Source organism: Bufo gargarizans, chromosome 2 (genome assembly GCF_014858855.1).
Source record: "Bufo gargarizans isolate SCDJY-AF-19 chromosome 2, ASM1485885v1, whole genome shotgun sequence".
Lineage (NCBI taxonomy): Eukaryota > Metazoa > Chordata > Amphibia > Anura > Bufonidae > Bufo > Bufo gargarizans.
The window spans coordinates 365,253,271-365,272,003 of record NC_058081.1 but is presented as its reverse complement, the minus strand read 5'-3'; the positions used below and the strand labels follow the sequence as shown (position 1 = coordinate 365,272,003).

Genomic DNA, 18,733 nt, shown 5'->3' with positions numbered 1-18,733 from the left:
GCATTATGGGGCCATCTACCAAGGCACACATTATAAGGGGTATTTTGTGTGCTGGTGCACATTATAAATGAGTATTTTTGTACTAGGACACATTGTAAAGGGGTATTTGCACTGGCACACATTATAAGGGGGTAATTTTTATACTGCCACACATTACATGGAGAATAATTACTACTGAGAAACTATGTGAACATGATTACAAGTATGGGCACAATCAGGGTATCATTACTATTGAGGGACTTTTAACACTAAGTGCTCTGTGATAAATAATTATTACTATTGGTGGGACTTTTGGGAGCACTATTACTGTGGGGGCACCCTGGCACAGTATTAACTTATCCCCGGAAGAAGCCAGGTTTACTGGCGAAACGGTGTTGGGTCAGGAGTCGGCCGAGAGATCTTTGCACCACTCAGGGTATGTTTAATCTTTTCCTTGTACTTTAACCTCAATCTCTACAATTGCCTCCTTTGCACTTTGTTTGGGGCGTTGCTGTCATGAGGTTTTGAGGTACGCTTTTTTAGCTAGCATTCTTTTTTTCCCTGTTGTTATTTTTGTGCACTGATCTCCCGGCCTCTGCTCCGGGTCTGCTCCTCATCTGTGTGTCCTGCCTTGTGCTGCCTTCTTTTATCATGCATGTATGTATTGTTCATATATATTTATAATAAAGTCTTTTGGATTTTCATATTTACGAAAGTCAGTTTCATTTTTTGGTGATTACAGTATTAACTTAGCACAATTAATTTGGGGGACATTATGTTTACACTATTAGTTTCAGGGACGCTATTTACTGGGTGCAGTTATTTTTTTGGGCACTTGCAAATAATCTGTGTGGTACTAACATAGTAACATAGTAACATAGTACATAAGGCCGAAAAAAGACATTTGTCCATCCAGTTCGGCCTGTCATCCTGCAAGTTGATCCAGAGTATTTTTTAGGGAAACAGGTTTTTATTCAATATAGTATTGGGGAGCACAGCAGGCACAGTATTGAGGGTGGCAGGATGGGGTGTTGAGAAGGTGGCAGGATAATGGAAAAGTAGGAAACTAAGATGTCTTATTGTCAAACTCAGCAGAGACGAGACATGGCTGAAAGAAATCATCATGGCAGTCTTTTGTGAATGGAGAAGATCAGGAAAGAGAATATCTACATTAAAGGAGACATCACTGGATATAAGAGGTATGTGGTGCTGTATTACCCTCTATGTTTTGTAGCTCTGTATGTAATGTTTTCCAAGTACAGTATGTCTTTAAGATCAGACAGATACCAGTGAGTTGAATGCGATAAATTACAGCCTTTGACAGGATTGCACAGCATTATGTCAGTGTAATACAACAGATTCCAGGACTCTCAGGATTACACAGCATTATAATGCTGTGCGATCCTGTCAGAGGAGCGGAGGCCAGAATGAGGACTCTCACTGACACACGCCCTGAGTTTATCACATTCAACTCACTTGTGGGTGTCTGGTCTAACAGTAGGACTGGAGGGAAGGGGCTAGGTTGATAATTTGGCATTGGGGGGGGGGAGGGGGGGGTGCAGTTTTAATTTTTACCTCAGGCAGCAGAAAGGCTAGGTGCGCCCCTGCCCGTTGCAACTAAGTACTGAGGGAACGGGGGCCCAAGCTGAACTCTTTCACCAGGGCCCATGAGCTTTTAGCTAGGCTCCTGGTTAGGTCTATACCTCATATGGATTCATGGCTCTCCTCATTTATAGCTCCTATTGCTCTGATAGATTCTCTGCAGTGTGACAGCACATAGGGGCATATCCTTTGTCAGGGGAAGCAACTGTCACAGCTTTAACAAGGAGATCCTGCTGTTAGCAGTTGAAGGATGGAACTGAGCATGTGCAATCACATCAGTAGGTGCAGGGGCAAATTTCCATACATATAACAGGGGCACCACTATAATGAAGTAAAGATAATATCTCACAACTTGAACGTTTATGTAACAGAAAGTAAATTACAAGAATAACTGTTTTCTCATGCTCCATAATATTAAAATAACATTTAATGGTGGCACAGACCCATTAAAGCTGCTCTGTCACCAGGATCAACCCTTATAAACCAGGCATACTGCCTGGTAGGGTTTATCATGCTGATTAAAACAAAAACCTTTCTTTTGTCGGTGTGTTGAATAGCTGCTGAGCAAGTTTGAGCACCAGGAGGTGGGGCTGAATCATTTGAGCAGGGGCTAGATATCAGCATGCTGAAGAGTGAGCCATGTCCTATCATCTACATATCATATACTCTATATCAGGCATCCTCAAACTGCGGCCCTCCAGCTGTTGTAAAACTACAACTCCCACAATGCCCGGCTGTAGGATGATTGCTGTAGGCTGTTCGGGCATGCTGGGAGTTTTAGTTTTGCAACAGCTGGAGGGCCGCAGTTTGAGGATGCCTGCTCTATATACTATAACTTTTCTACACTATGTACTATAGCTTCACTACACTGAGATATGCTCAGAAAGCTAATATCCATATTACTGCTTTATTTGCAGACAGAATATATGATAAAGGCACCAGTAATATGTGTCAGTTTCTAAGCATAGAAAAAACAGTTTTCTTCATGTGGTAATTCTATAGGTTTGTGCTAAGTGTTTGGTTTTTCATATGGATAGCCTAGTTTTGAATTCTAGGAAAGGCTTCCAGCTTTTGTCGTCAGATATTTTGTTTCTTTCACATTTTATCCACAATAGAATGATATATTCTTATCAAATTAAGAATTATGTTCTTAGGCTTAAAAAGCGAATAAATGTATCTGGTTTCTTTATAATCATATTTTGTGCCAGTGAATAAACCAGTAATAGGTTTTAGGTTTCTGAGCACAAAAAACACTATTCTTAATATAGTAAGGCCTTTTATTGTTATTATATGATTATGTATTATTTATTATAGTATAGCCTTTTATTATGGGTGAAATGAGATAGGAAACCTTACACCATTTTTTTTTTTCTCTATGTGCATAGCAGACCACTTACCACCAAGCTATACCATTACCATATAGAGAAGTATGTCTTTTCTGTGCTGATAAGCTAACAAATATTACTGGTGTTTATAATCATATATTGTGCCTGTGAATAAAGCAGAAATAGGTAGATAAGCTTTTTGAGTAGATCTCAGTAGGGCCTCATGCACACGGCCGTGTTCCGCTGCCGAGAGCGGTCCGTGGTAACAAGGCTTGTATTCCTGTTGAGAACAGGAGCGCACGGCGTCATTGGTTGCTATGACGCTGTGCGCTTCATGCCGCCGCTGCACTACAGTAATACACTATACTAGAGTATTAGTGTAGTGCAGCGGCGGCATGAAGCGAACGGCGTCATGGCAACCAATGACACCGTCCGCTCCTGCTCTGAACAGAAATCCAGGCCGTGTTACCACGGACTGCTCTCGGCCACGGAACACAGCCGTGTGCATGAGGCCTAAATAAGAGTAAATGAGTATATGATAGGTAGATGCTAGGACACAGCTCAACCCTCAGCATGTCTAGTCCTGTCAATCAAGGGGAGGGGGGAGTCTGAAGAGCACAAGGGGTGTTACAAAGCAGTGCTTCAGGCTGGGTTCACACCTGAGCGTTTTACAGCGCGTTCAAACGCGCTGTAAAACGCTCAACACATGAAAACCAATGCTTCCCTATGGGAATGGTTCTCACCTGGGCGTTTTACAGCGCGTACGATCGCGCTGTAAAACGCCCAACGCATAATCAAGTACTTGAGCTTCTTTGGGGCGTTTTGACGCGCGTTTGTGGCCATAGGACACTGCAGTCAATCACACAAACGCGCGTTTACTATTACAAAAAACGCGCATAAAAACGCGCAACAAAAACGTAAAACGCGCGTTTGAGAAACGCTCAGGTGTGAACCCAGGGTCAAGGATTCAGCAGCGGTTCTTGGAGCTTGAACTTTCTCATTTGCATATGCATTAAAATGCAGATATCTCTGCAGCTTTTTAACATACAGACAAAAGAAAGGTATAGTTTTAATCAGCATAATGAGCCCTACCAGCCAGTATGTTGGCTTACTATGGCTGATCCTGGTGACATAGCAACTTTAAGTAAAATAAAGAGCTTGATACAGGAAAAAATTATTTTATTAAGCCGATACAAAGTATTGTGCATATTGTTGCAGATCTTTGAACCCTAACTCTGCTTGAAGGGTGACCTAATAACAATGTATGAATATATCTAAGGCCAATATAGAGATCTCTCCTATAATCTATTTATACTCAGGAGTGTAACATTACACAAGGAACATCGCTACATCTAGAAGAAAGAAGGTTTCTACATCAAAATCAAGACCATGGAACTGTCTGCCAGAGATTGTGGCTATGGTGAACTCACAAAAAGAGTTCAAGAGGTACCTGGATGTATTTCTTGAGAGTAGTAATATTACAAGTTATAGTCACTAGATTTCTGGAGAAGGGTTGTTGATACAGGGCTGTCTTTTTAAAGTCTTATAAACTAGGTCACAATGTTAAATATGTTACATTCACTGCCCACGTTAATGCTGAAAAGAAGATAACCTTCCTGTGAATCTATACAACACACCAAGATACAAGCCTCATACTGATCAATTTTAGAGTCACTGGTAAGATGCCCTGTAACTATGGGCACATTATCAAAGTCAAGGAATAAAATCACCATAACACAATAACTATTAGTTTTTAACTGAAGATTAGTTTTGATATGAACACTTAAAGGATAACTGTCACATTTAGACCCTAATTTCAGTTTTCATATATGTAGTTACTAATAACATGATATTCCAGAATCAGTTACTATTAGACTGACTTACGCCATATTTAATAAGATTCAGCCCTTAGCAACCAGTCTGCATAAAACTGCAATTTCACTATTCAGTTAAGATGGCCGCCACTGCCCTCACCCTGAGGCTAATCCCGCCTGCCCTCACTAGCCAGTAACAAAAGCCCCCCAAAAGTGTCAGTAACCAGAGCCCTCCCCCCTAAAGGGTTAATCTCCTGCAGCACAAAGGGGTCCTCTTACCACATGTTGCTTTCCTTTCTACACTGAGCAGATCTCCCTTCCCTGGTCTGCGCTGGTTCAACTCAGCATTCGCCAGCTCTGCTGAGTGAGGGAGCGTCTGCCAAGCGCAGGGACAGGGAGAAGTGCACACAGCCCAGGCACTATTATTAGCTGCTGGGGAGGACCTGGCTTTAATCATTTACTTACAGGCCCTGTCTGTAATCTGACCTTGCACGCTGCGTGCTTCTGTGTCCTCCGTCCTTCAACACCTAGACGGACCCTGCCTAGCAACTCTATTTTAAGCACAGGTAAAAGTAGGCAGTACAGGGAACAAAAATGTTGAATTAAGGGGTAATTGAATACACAGTGAAAAGTTGAAATAGGGCCACCAAGGTGATATTAATCACCAAAATCCAATACTCCCAAAAAATAATAATACGACAGTTATCCTTTAACTGCTTAAGGATGTACTGGTACGCCATGTTTGCCGAGTCCTTAAGGACTCAGGGCGTACCGGTACGTTCTAACTTTAAAATGTCATTGCAGCGGGGGTAATTCGGAACAGGATGTCCGCTGAAATCATTCAGCGGGCATCCTGTCACAACACTGGTGGGGGTCATGTGACCCCCCCCCGCATCGGCGATCGCCGCAAACCGCAGGTCAATTCAGACCTGCGGTTTGCTTTTTTACCTTATCCGGCGGGTGGCTGGCGGCGGTGCCATCGGGTCCCCATGCGGCTGTAGGGGGGACCCGATGGCATGGAAGGCAGCACAATGCCTTCCTTAGGCATCTGCACTGCCTTCCGATGACAAGCCTATGAGATCCAGCCCCCTGAATCTCACAGGCCGGAAGCTGTATGAGTAATACACACTGTATTACTCATACAGCCAATGCATTCCAATACAGAAGTATTGGAATGCATTGTAAAAGGGATTAGACCCCCAAAAGCTGAAGTCCCAAAGTGGGACAAAAAATTAAGTTAAAAAAGTTGAAAAAATTAAGTGCCCCCCACAAAATTTTAAGTTTCAAGTAAAAATAAACAAAAACGCCATTTTCCCCAAATAAAGTTTAAAAAAATAGGTAAAAAATAGGTAAAAAACAAAAAAGTAGACATATTAGGTATCGCTGCGTCCATATCAACCGGCTCTATAAACATATCACATGACCTAACTCCTCAGATGAACACCATAAAAACAAAACAAAAAAAAAACTGTGCTAAATAAACCATTTTTTTTGTCACCTTAAATCACAAAAATTACAAGAGCAAGCGATCAAAAAGGTGTTTGCCCACCAAAATAGCACCAATCTAACTGTCACCTCATCCCAAAAAAAGTTAGCCCCTACCAGAGACAATCGCCCAAAAAATAAAAAAAATCTATGGCTCAGAATATGGAGACACTCATTTTTTTGGTTTAAAAAAAGCTGTTATTGTGTAAAACATACATAAAAAGTATACATATTAGGTATCACCACGTCCGTATCGACCTGCTCTATAACAATATCACATGACCTAACCCCTCAGTTGAAAACCGTAAAAAATAAAAAATAAAAACTGTGCTAAATAAACAATTTTTTGTCACCTTACATCACAAAAAGTGTAATAGCAAGCGATCAAAAAGTCATATGCACCCCAAAATAGTGCCAATCAAACCATTATCTCATCCTGCAAAAAATTAGACCCTATCTAAGATAATCGCCAAAAAACTGAAAAAACTATGGCTCTCAGAAGATGGAGACACTAAAACATGATTTTTTTTTGATTCAAAAATGATATTATTGTGTAAAACTTACATAAATGAAAAAAACGTAATCTCATCCCGCAAAAATCATGATGGAAACACTAAAACATTATTTTTTTGGCTTCAAAAAAGAAATCATTGTGCAAAACTTACATAAAAAAAGTATACATATTAGGTATCACCGTATCCGTGACAACCTGGTCTATAATATAGAATATATATATAATATAGAGCAACCAAAAATCATATGTACCCTAAACTAGTACCAACAATACTGCCACCCTATCCCGTAGTTTCTAAAATAGGGTCACTTTTTTGGAGTTTCTACTCTAGGGGCACATCAGGGGGGCTTCAAATGGGACATGATGTCAAAAAAACCAGTCCAGCAAAAAGCCTTCCAAAAACCGTATGGCATTCCTTTCCTTCTGCGCCCTGCCGTGTGCCCGTACAGCAGTTTACGACCACATATGGGGTGTTTCTGTAAACTACAGAATCAGGGCCATAAATATTGAGTTTTTTTGGGCTGTTAACCTTTGCTTTGTTACTGGGAAAAATGGATTAAAATGGAAAATTTGACCAAAAATTTAAATTCTGAAATTTCATCTCCATTTGCCAATAACTCTTGTGGAACACCTAAAGGGTTAACAACGTTTGTAAACTCAGTTTTTAATACCTTGAGGGGTGTAGTTTCTTATATGGGGTCACTTTTATGGAGTTTCTACTCTAGGGGTGCATCAGGGGGGCTTCAAATGGGACATGGTGTAAAAAAAAACAGTCCAGCAAAATCTGTCCGTATGGCATTCCTTTGCTTCTGCACCCTGACGTGTGCCCGTACAGTGGTTTATGACCACATATGGGGTGTTTCTGTAAACTACAGAATCAGGGCCATAAATATTGAGTATTGCTTGGCTGTTAACCCTTGCTTTGTAACTGGAAAAAAAATATTAAAATTGAAAATCTGCAAAAAAAGTTAAATTTTGAAATTGTATCTCTATATTCCATTAATTCTTGTGGAACACCTGTTTGTAAAATCAGTTTTGAATACCTTGAGGGGTGTAGTTTATAGAATGGCATAATTTTTGGGTGGTTTCTATTATGTAAGCCTCGCAAAGTGACTTCAGATCTGAACTGGTCCCTAAAAATTGGGTTTTTGAAAATTTCTGAAAAATTTCAAGATTTGCTTCTAAACTTCTAAGCCTTGTAACATCCCCAAAAAATAAAATATCATTCCCAATATGATCCAAACATGAAGTAGACATATGGGGAATGTAAAGTAATAACTATTTTTTGAGGTATTACTATGTATTATAGAAGTAGAGAAATTGAAACTTGGAAATTTGCAATTTTTTGCAAATTTTTGGCAAATTTAGTATTTTTTTATAAATAAAAAATATTTTTTTTACTTCATTTTACCAGTGTCATGAAGTACAATATGTGATAAAAAAAAAAAACTGTCTCAGAATGGCCTGGATAAGTCAAAGCGTTTTAAAGTTATCAGCCCTTAAAATAACACTGGTCACATTTTCAAAAAATGGCCAAGTCCTTAAGGTGAAATAGGGCTGAGTCCTTAAGGGATTAAGCTTTAGTTTCCCGGTCTGGCTTGACATGAAAATAATTGGTTATCTACCCATTAGATACCAACTCTTACAAATGAACATGATTAATGCATTTATAGATATTTGCCACACTATTATACAAATACAGTAGCTGAGATCTACAACTAACCATTGCGCCACAATTAGCGCCTACGCCTAATCTAGGTGTATTTCAAGTTAATAAATTACCTCCCTGGTGTCACACTTTAAACAGCTAATCAACACAAAACACATGCAAAGGCTTACTAGGCCTTTAAATGGTCCCTCAGTCTGGTGCAGTAGGCTACACAATCATGGGGAAGACTGCTGACTTGACAGTTGTTCAGAAGACAACTAAGGAAGCTAGCTGTTCACAGAGTGATGTATCCAAGCATATTAATGGAAAATTGAGCGGAAGGGAAAAAGTTGACAGAATAAGTTGCACAAGCAATAATGATAACCATATGCTTGAAAGGATTATTACGGGTACTTTCACACTTGCGTTGTGAAGATCTGGCAGGCAGTTCTGTCGCCGGAACTGCCTGCTGGATCTGGAAATCCGTGTGCAAACAGATAGCATTTCTTTCTCTCTTTCTATTTGTCTATCTATTATCTATCTATCTATCACTGGGGGTTGCTGATGGACCTGGGATGGAGGGATGGGGTTGATGGCATGGGGGCAGATTATGGCCCCTGGGGGAGCAGATGTCACAGAGGTGGGGATGATGGCACTGGGGGGAGCAGGTGGCACAGAGGTGGGGCTGAAGGCACGGGGGTGGGAAAATGGCACTGGGGAGGCTGATGGCATGGGGCTGAAGGCACTGGGAAGGGGCAGATTGCACTGGGGGGACAGATGGCACTGGGGGCAGATGGCACTGAGGGGGAAGATGGCACTGAGGGGGGGCAGATGGCACTAAGAGGGGCAGATGGCACTGATTGTGGGCAGATGGCACTGAGGTGGGGCTGATGGCACTGAATTGGGGCATATGACACTGAATTTGTGGGATATGGCACTGAATGAGGTTAGATGGCGCTGAATGGAGACATATGGCACTGAATGGGGGCAGATGGCACTGAATGGGGGCTGATGGCAATTAATTGAGGGCTGATTGCACTGAGGGGGGATGATGGCACTGGGGGGACTGATGGCACTGGGGGGGCTTCAAAAACAAGATATTAAGAAAAATGTTTTTTGTTTTAGCATCTTCAAAAACAAAAACAAGCTTATCTACTCAAAAGTTCTTAAAATAAATGTTTTTTAAATGTAATATCTCTGTCAAAGGTGGTTTAAACATGTTCATATACAGTTTTTAATCTACATTTGGTCTTGTATTATGTCTCGTACAGATGTCTGCACCATCTGAATCCGAGCAAAGAAGCCCACCCAGAAGGAGCCGTCAAATTCAGCAGCGGTAAGCATAACAAGCTACAATTGGAGTTTGTAATGCTATTAGATTCATTGCATTAATCAGTATGTGTTTTATTCTAGTCTTCTTCATCATCATCATCATCATCCAGCTCACCTGCTGGGGCCGGCTCACCTGCTGGGGCCCCAACGTTACCAAGGGGAGGTCGACCAAGCACAGACCAGGGCTGGCAAGAAGTAAGTATATTTATATATATTCTATTTTAAAAAATATATAATTATGTTGTAGCATTTTTATTTTTAGGAACCTGCACCTAGAGTTGCCAGGCAGGATCCCCCCAGTTTCCTCCAGAGTTCGTGGGAGAGCCCGTGGCGATCGCAGATGTGTAAATATCTAATACGTAGTTCTAATTTGCATTTGGTTTTTGGACTTTCAATAAATTTAGTTTTTCTTTTTCTTCCAGGGTTCAAGAATAACCACCAGGGAAGATGAGGAGTTTGTTGTCCCTCACATCAATAACGAACTCCTGATCCAACTAGTGGAGGCGCGTCCTGCTTTATGCCCCGCTTAAACTTAGCGGTTCAGCGGTTTCTCACAACCTACCCCAATTTGCCTGAGCTACTGGTGAAGGTGCGCCGCATGTGTGCCCATTTCCGCAAGTCATCAACAGCTTCCGCCGGTCTGTCAATGCTGTAGCAGCGCTCACAATTGCCAGCTCACTGACTGTTGTGCGACGTGAGCACGTGCTGGAACTTGACGTTCCACATGTTGGCCAGGCTTTGTGAGCAGCAGAGGGCAGTAGTGGAATACCAGCTGCAACATGGTCGTCGCCTTTCCAGTCAGCTTTCGCTCTTCACAAGCGAGGAGTGGGCATGAATGTCTGACCTCTGTGAGGTTTTAAGAAATTTTGAGGAATCAATACAAATGGTGAGCGGCGATAACGCTATTATCAGTGTCACCATCCCACTGCCTTGTTTACCCACACGTGTTTAGCTTGACTGTGATTTAATTAAATTTGACTAATTTTACCTGATTATTGTGGTCCAAGTGTTGTGTGCTCGCCCTAACCTTGTTTTCTTTAAATATACTGAATACACTGTATTCCCATACACTCCTTCCACCACAAAAAAGGGTATATGGTTCAATTTCCCTTTTTTCGTTCTTCTCCTCCTCTTCCATCATATCAGCATGCTTATTAGTCTGGCCTCGCTACTAATACTGTAGAGGGTCAGCTCACCTGCAGGCCCTCACCTACAATCTTTTAGAGGGTCAGCTCACCTGCAGGCCCTCGCATATAATGTTTTAGAGGGTCAGCTCACCAGCAGGTTCTCACCTACAATCTTTTAGAGGGTCAGCTCACCTGCTGGTCTTCGCATGTAATGTTTTAGAGGGTAAGATCACCAGCAGGCCCTCACCTAGATTCTTTTAGAGGGTCAGATCACCAGCAGGCCCTCGCTCATAATTTTTTCAATGGTTAGTTAAGCAGCAGGCACTCGCCCATAATTTTTTCAATGGTCAGCTCAGCAGCAGGCACTCGCCCATAATTTTTTTGATGCTCAGATAAGCAGCAAGCACTCACCCCTAGTGTTTTAGAGAGTCAGCTCTGAAGCGGACCCTCACCCCTAATGTTTTAGATGGTTATCTCACCAGCAGGCCCTTACCTACAATCTTTTAGAGGGTTAGCTCACCTGCATGTAATGCTTTAGAGGGTCAGCTCATCAGCAGGCCCTCACCTACATTCTTTTAGAGGGTCAGCTCACCAGCAGGCCCTCGCTCATAATGTTTTACAGGGTCAGCTTACCATCAGGCCCTCGCCCATAATTTTTTCAATGATTAGCTAAGTATCAGGAACTCGCCCGTAATTTTTTCAATGGTTATCTCAACAGCAGGCACTCACTCATAATTTTTTCAATTCTCAGATCAGCGGCAGGCACTAGTCCCTAATGTTTTAGAGAGTCAGCTCTGCAGCAGATGCTCACCCCTAATGTTTTAGATGGTCATCTCAGCAGCAGGCCCTCACCCGTAATGTTTTAGAGGGTCAACAGCAGGCCCTTGCTCCTAATGTTTGAGGGTCACCATCAGGCTATCAATCATATTTTTTCAATGGTGTATGATGCCCTCTTTTATGTGTAATAAAGGGTGTATTGCAGTGCCGTTTCCTTGTAATTTTTAGAAGCCCTTTCATTTTATATACAAGTAAATATACAGGAAAGAATGTTTCTTAACAATTTTTCTTCTAAAATCGATTTTATCTTTGGTTTTGTGCGTATTATTGTCAGTCTGTAAAATTGCTGTACTACTCAGACAACATCGTTCCCAGCAGCGACCTAGGAGTCCAAGATGCTTTCAGACATCCTCCCCATGCTGTTCTCGAACCATTTCGGTGGTGTTTCCATCAATTTCTGACCTTTTCCTATGAACCAGACACCCACCCCTCTTAAGAGCAGGTAGTGCCTGGTTTAATGCTTGGGTTCTCCCTTTGACTTTCATTGTGCTCGGGTGCTGGGTAGAGCACCCAAGCATCCTGAGTTGTTTGACCCAAGCACCCGAGCACTTTGGTGCTCGATCAACACTATTAAATAACTATTGGGTCATGAAGCTTAAGACCTACTCAAAATAAATCTGTGTAACATAAAACCCTTTTTCCAGCAGCTAGAAACAGTCATGAATGAGTGGTAGAACCTTCATTCATTTCTCTACAATACTTGATTATATGACTCGACCTCCACTGAGACTTCTATTATTGAGAAAAGACTATACGCAGAACCATTAGATAGCAGTATAAGAGATGGATTCCACTGTCATGTTGAGGATAGGTGAACATCAATTAGACAGTCCAAACAATAAATGTATTAGTCCAGCTCACCCAATTCTTCTGTGCACGGATGGAGCCAAGGCCAGCTCTTCACGTAGGCATAACAAGAAAAAGTTCCAGCATGGAGTAGATCATACATTACTGCATTATCTTTATTCCAGTATTCACATGACATGCAAAACGTAGTGAGCTTCACCTCCCTCCACTTCCCATCAGGTCAACATGTTTCAAACCTCCTGGTTTTTAATCAAGATCACATTAGAGCGCCATTCAAAATATTTCATACTTTTTTCACACACTCCATTTCTCAAACCAACTGAAGACATTTGGATTAAACCAAGCTACAGTAATTATGACTTTGAAGACATAGACAGGTAAGCAGATGGAAATTCATAATTTTTCCGAACAGCTGTGGGTTTCCTCTGGGTTCTTTAGTTTCCTCCCACACTCCAAAAATATACAAATAGGCAAAAATTGGCTTCCTATGAAATTGACCCTAGTTTGTGTTGAGTGTCTGGGTCAAGCACCTATATGGCAGTGACTGACTTCCCAGGGAGTCACCCCAGCCACACAACAATTCCTGTGCTTTGAGTCCCTGTGGGAAAAAAATCCATTACAAATGTTTGTCATTTGTCATGATTAGGGATGAACGCGCCCATGGATGTTCGGGTTCTGCCAAACTTCGGGTCAAAGTTCGGGTTTGGGATCTGGACTTGACCCGAACTCGAACTCATACCCAATTGAAATCAATGGGGTCCTGAACTTTGGTGCACTAAAATGTCTGTAAAATAGTCTTAATAAAGGCTAGAGGCCTGCAGAAATGAGCAAAATGGGGATATGAGCATGACAATTGTCCTCCAAACAAATGTGGATATGGAAATGACTTACAATAAGATAGAATAGAAAAAAAATAATAATAATAATCTTGAACTAGGAGGCGGAGGTCAAAGTGGAGTAGGAGGTTGAAACCTCGCACTGTGGTACATCCGCCATAAGGTTTTTAAAAGTCTCTGTCTCCACCAGACGGAATGACAACCTTTCAAAGGCCAGGATTTTTGAAATGCTGGTATTCAGGGCCAGGGATCGCATGTGGGTAGGAGGGTACTTCCTCTTTCTCTCCAGTGTTTGGGGAATGGATAGCTGAACACTTACATGGGACAGTATGGACATGCTGGGTGACGATGGTGAAGGTGTTGCCGCCACATCTCTGTTTGCGGGGTGGCAGGTGCCATCTCTGTTTGCGCGGTGGCAGGTGCCACTGTCACTCCAGTGGGGAATGAAGAGGCCGAGTCTGCAGCAGAAGAGGGACCATGAGGATCCTGAGATCTTTCGTGGTTTTTCAGGTGTTTACTCCACTGCAGCTCATGCTTTGCATTTAGATGCCAAGTCATACATGTGGTGCTCAGGTTTAGAACATTTGTGCCTCGCTTCAGGCTCTGATTGTACAGTGTGCAAACCACTCGTGTTCTGTCGTCAGCACATTGTCTGAAGAACTACCACGCCAGGGAACTCCTTGAAGCTGGCTTTGGCGTGCTCAGTCCCTTGCTGTGGTGGGCAGTAGCAGGCAGACTGGCTAGAGGATGGCCACACTGCTCCTTCTTTTGCTGTGTGGCTGGTGCTGTATGACCACCACCTCTTCCTCTGAAAAATTCACACGTCACTCGCATGACCTTGATTCTATGTGGGGTCTAGGACCTCATCATCCTCCACATCACTCTTCCACCCACTCTTCACCCCTGCCCTCCTTGCCAGTCTGAACACTGCAGAAAGCCACCACAGTTGGCACCTGTGTTTTGTCATCATCAGAGATGTGCTGCGGTGGTTCTCCCATCTCCACATCCTGAAACATAAGTGGTTGGGCATCAGTGCACTCAAACTCCTCCACTTCTGGTGCAAGGCTATGTGGACGGCCCTCGGAAACCCAGCCAGCAGAGTCATCAAAAAGCATAAATGACTTGGGGCTCAGACTGCTTGGCTGATTTGAAAGGGGGTGAGGTGAAAGACAGATGCCCATGGGCTGCAGGTGCCAATTCTGTGCTTTCAGCAGGGGACCGAGTGGAAGACAATGTGAAGGAACTAGAGGTACTGTCATTGACCAATCTACTACCACCTCTACCTTTTCTGGCCTCACCATTTGTACACCAGTATTCGGGCCTACAAAATAACACTGAACGTTCTGTCGCCTACGTCACCTGAGGAAGGTGTTTCATTTGGGCATGTAGCTGGCACAGATCAACCTCGTCCTCTTCCTGCAACAGGAGATCCACCACCCCCAGCAGCACCACTACCAGGGCTACATCCGTTATTTGATGCTCTCCTCATTCTTTGAGGTCACCCACCGAACTAACAGACAGATTAACACTTTCATGACCAAGGGTCATTGATGCCCCAGTGTCCAGGTCAAAATTTACAAATCGGACATGCGTCACTTTATGTGGTAATTGCTTTGGAACACTTTTATTTATCCAAGCCATTCTGAGATTGTTTTCTCGTGACATTTTGTACTTCATGATAGTCATAAATTTGAGTCAACATATTTCACCTTTATTTATGAAAAAATCCCAAATTTAAAAAAAAAAGGAAAAAAATTCACAATTTTAAAAATTTCAATTTCTCTGCTTCTAAAACAGAAAGTCATACCTAATAAAATATTTATTACTTAACGTTTCCCATATGTATACTTTATGTTGGCATCATTTTGGAAATTACATTTTAACTTTTTAGGACGTTAGAAGGCTTAGTAGAAAAGTTTAGAAGCAATTCTTAAAATTTTTAAGAAAATTTCCAAAACCCACTTTCTAAGGACCAGTTCAGGTCTAAAGTCACTTTGTGGGGCTTACATAGTGGAAACCCCCACATAAATGACCCCATTGTAGAAACTACACCCCTCAAGTTACTCAAAACTGATTTTACAAACTTTGTTAACCCTTTAGGTGTTCCAGAAGAATTAAAGGAAAATGGAGATGAAATTTCTAAATTTCACTTTTTGGGCAGATTTTCCATTTTATTACAGTTTTTTCTTTAACACATTAAGGGTTAACAGCCAAACAAAACTCAACATTTATTTCCCTGATTCTGTGGTTTACAGAAACACCCCACATGTGGTCGTAAACTGATGTAAGTGCGCACGGCAGGGTGCAGAAGGAAAGGAACTCGATTTGGTTTTTGGAAGGCAGATTTTGCTTAGGATGCCATGTTCCATTTAAAGCCCCCCCTGATGCACCTATACAGTAGAAACTCCCAAAAAGTGACCCTATTTTGGAAACTAGGGGATAAGGTGCCAGTTTTATTGGTACTATTTTTAGGTACATATGATTTTTAAATGCTCCATATTAAGTTTTTTGTGAGGCAAGGTAACTGAAAAATGGCTGTTTTGGCAGTTTTTATTTTTTATTTTTTCAAGATTCATCTGACAGGGTAGATCATGTGCTATTTTTATAGAGCAGGTTGTGTGAGACGCAATGATATCAAATATGTCTACTTTGTTTGTTTGTTTGTTTCCGTTTTACATAATAAAGCAATTTTGAAAAATAAATTATGTTTTTGTGTGTCCATTTTCTGAACGCCATATGTTTTTTTTATTTTCCTGCCAATCATCTTGTGCAGGGGCGCGTTTTTTGCAGAAAGAGTTGAGGTTTTTATTGGTACCATTTTTGGGTACATAGGATTTTTTGATCAATCATTATTACCCTTTATGGGGCAAGGTGACCAAAAAATGGTCTGTTTTGGAACAGTTTTTATTTATTTATTTTTACAGCGTTTATCTGAGGGGTTGGGTCATGTGGCAGTTTTATAGAGCAGATCGTTACGGAAGTGGCAATACCTAATATGTATACTTTTTCTTATTTATTTAAGTGTTACACAATAATAGCATTTCTGAAACAAAAAAATGATGTTTTAGTGTCTCCATAGTCTGAGAGCCATAGATTTTTTATTTTTTGGGCGATTGTCTTAAATAGAGTATTATTTTTTGCGGGATGAGGTGACGGTTTGATTGGTACTATTTTGGGGGTCATAAGCCTTTTTGATCACTTGCTGTTGCACTTTTTGTGATGTAAGGTGACAAAAATAGCTTTTTTTACACAGTTTTTATTTTTTATTTTTTATGATGTTTATCGGACGGGGTCTATCATGTGATATATTTATAGAGACGGTTGTTACGGACGCGGTGATGCCTAAGATGTGTATTTTTTTTCCTTAATTTTTTATAGGAAAAGGCAATTTTTTTTTTTAATTTTACATTTTCATTTATTTATTTATTTGTACTTTTATTATTTTCAAATTTTTTTTATCAAGTCCCTCTTGGATCTTGAAGATCCAGTGGGGCTGATGGCTGTACTATACTTTGCAATGCTCTTGCATTGCAAAGTGTAATACAATCAGATACCCTGTAGGTGGCAACAGTGGATGCTTTTGCAAAGCGTCCGGTTGCCATGGTAACCATCGGGTACTGCCATCGCGGCAGCCTCGATGGTGGAGAGAGGGAGCCCCATCCCTCTATTAACCCCATGGATGCCGCTGCATCTATGGGGTTACAGCAGAGTGTCAGCATAGAGCTGACACTCTCTGCTGATGGCGGCGGCTCAGGAATGGAGCCGCCGCCATCACACACAGCAGGGAGACCGGGGGCAGTGCTGGAAAGGGGACGGGGTGGGGGGGTTGTACGGCCGGCAACATTGAGGGAGGTGCAGGAGGGAATGTATGGGGCGGACCGCATCGGGGCAGGAGGCTGGAGATGGAGTTAAGCTTCTAAGCTTCAGCGGCAGGCGGACACAAGGGGGGCTTGGTGCATAGATCGGGCGGCACAAGGAACACTTTCATTTTTTCACTGCCGCAATCCGATTGGTTAGTCTGCACAGACTAACCAATCAGATAGATTGTCGGCAAGGGGCCGCTCTGATTGGTCCCTTGCCGGCATTACTGAACTGTATGCTGTCCGTGACAGCGGCAGGGCAGGGGCAGAAGCTTTAATCGAAGCGTTTTGCAGCGCTTGGATTAAGGAGCTGCCATGACGTCTATGCATGTGGTAGCTGCACGGGGTATGTGCAGCTGTCACGTATATATACGGATTGCGGTTGGGAAGGGGTTAACTATATTATTTTGCCTGTCATGTATGCAGTACAGGTGTACTTCACGCAATAAATGGGTATATGACGCGCCCATAACTAACAGATGGATTAACTATATCAATTTCCCTGTCACGTATACAGTGCAGGTATACTTTAAGCAATAAATAGGTATATGACGTGCACCTAACTAACAGATGGATTAACTATATAAATTTCCCTGTCACGTATACAGTGCAGGTGTACTTCAAGCAATAAATGGATATATAACGTGCACCTAACTAACAGACAGATTAACTATATCAATTTCCCTGTCACATATGCAGTGCAGGTGTACTTCAAGCAATAAATGGATATATAACGTGCACCTAACTAACAGACAGATTAACTATATCAATTTCCCTGTCACATATGCAGTGCAGGTGTGCTTCACGCAATAAATGGGTATATGACGTGTACCTAACTAACAAATGGATTAACTATAGCAATTTCCCTGTCACATATGCAGTGCAGGTGTACTTCAAGCAATAAATGGGTATATGATGCGCACCTAACTATCAGACGGATTAACTATATCAATTTTCCTGTCATGTATGCAGTGCAGGGGTACGTCACGCAATAAATGGGTATATGACATGCACCTAACTAACAGATGGATTAACTATATTAATTTCCCTGTCTCGTATGCAGTGCAGGTGTACTTCATGCAATATATGGGTATATGATCTGAATTAACAGACAGATTTATGATTAGCTATAGGCATGGCTGTGATGGCTTCTAAGGGCACACAGCTTAAAAGCTTGTTGATTGGTTGCCCTGCAGCCATTCAACAAGCTTTATTAAATGCCCGAACACCGAACTCCAACCCAAACTTTTCCTGCAAAGTTTGGGTTTGTGTCCGGGTAGCAAAAATCGTAAAGTTCAGTAGGGACCCGAACTTTACAGTTCAGGTTCGCTCAACACTAATGACAACCTTCCCTGTATGTGTGCATACAGAGATAGCTACCAATCTCTAATTTGGATTGCCCAATGGACTCCTAACCTAAGAATGAGGTTTAGATGAATAAAAATAACATGTTTATTGAATTATTTTACACAAAACGATCCATCTGCATGGCCTCTCCTGATCTACAACATTTTCTCCACATATTGGACTGTATTATCAATGTATCAGGTTCACTTCAAACTATTCT

General features: G+C 41.8%; 1 non-coding gene across 1 annotated transcript; it reads right to left on the bottom strand.

Annotated features, from left to right (window-relative positions):
• Nucleotides 1–16,998: 16,998 nt before the first annotated feature.
• On the bottom strand, nt 16,999–17,084 carry LOC122929866. The gene has a single exon (XR_006388080.1). It is a non-coding gene; the product is annotated as a small nucleolar RNA SNORD71 (small nucleolar RNA).
• Nucleotides 17,085–18,733: the final 1,649 nt, after the last annotated feature.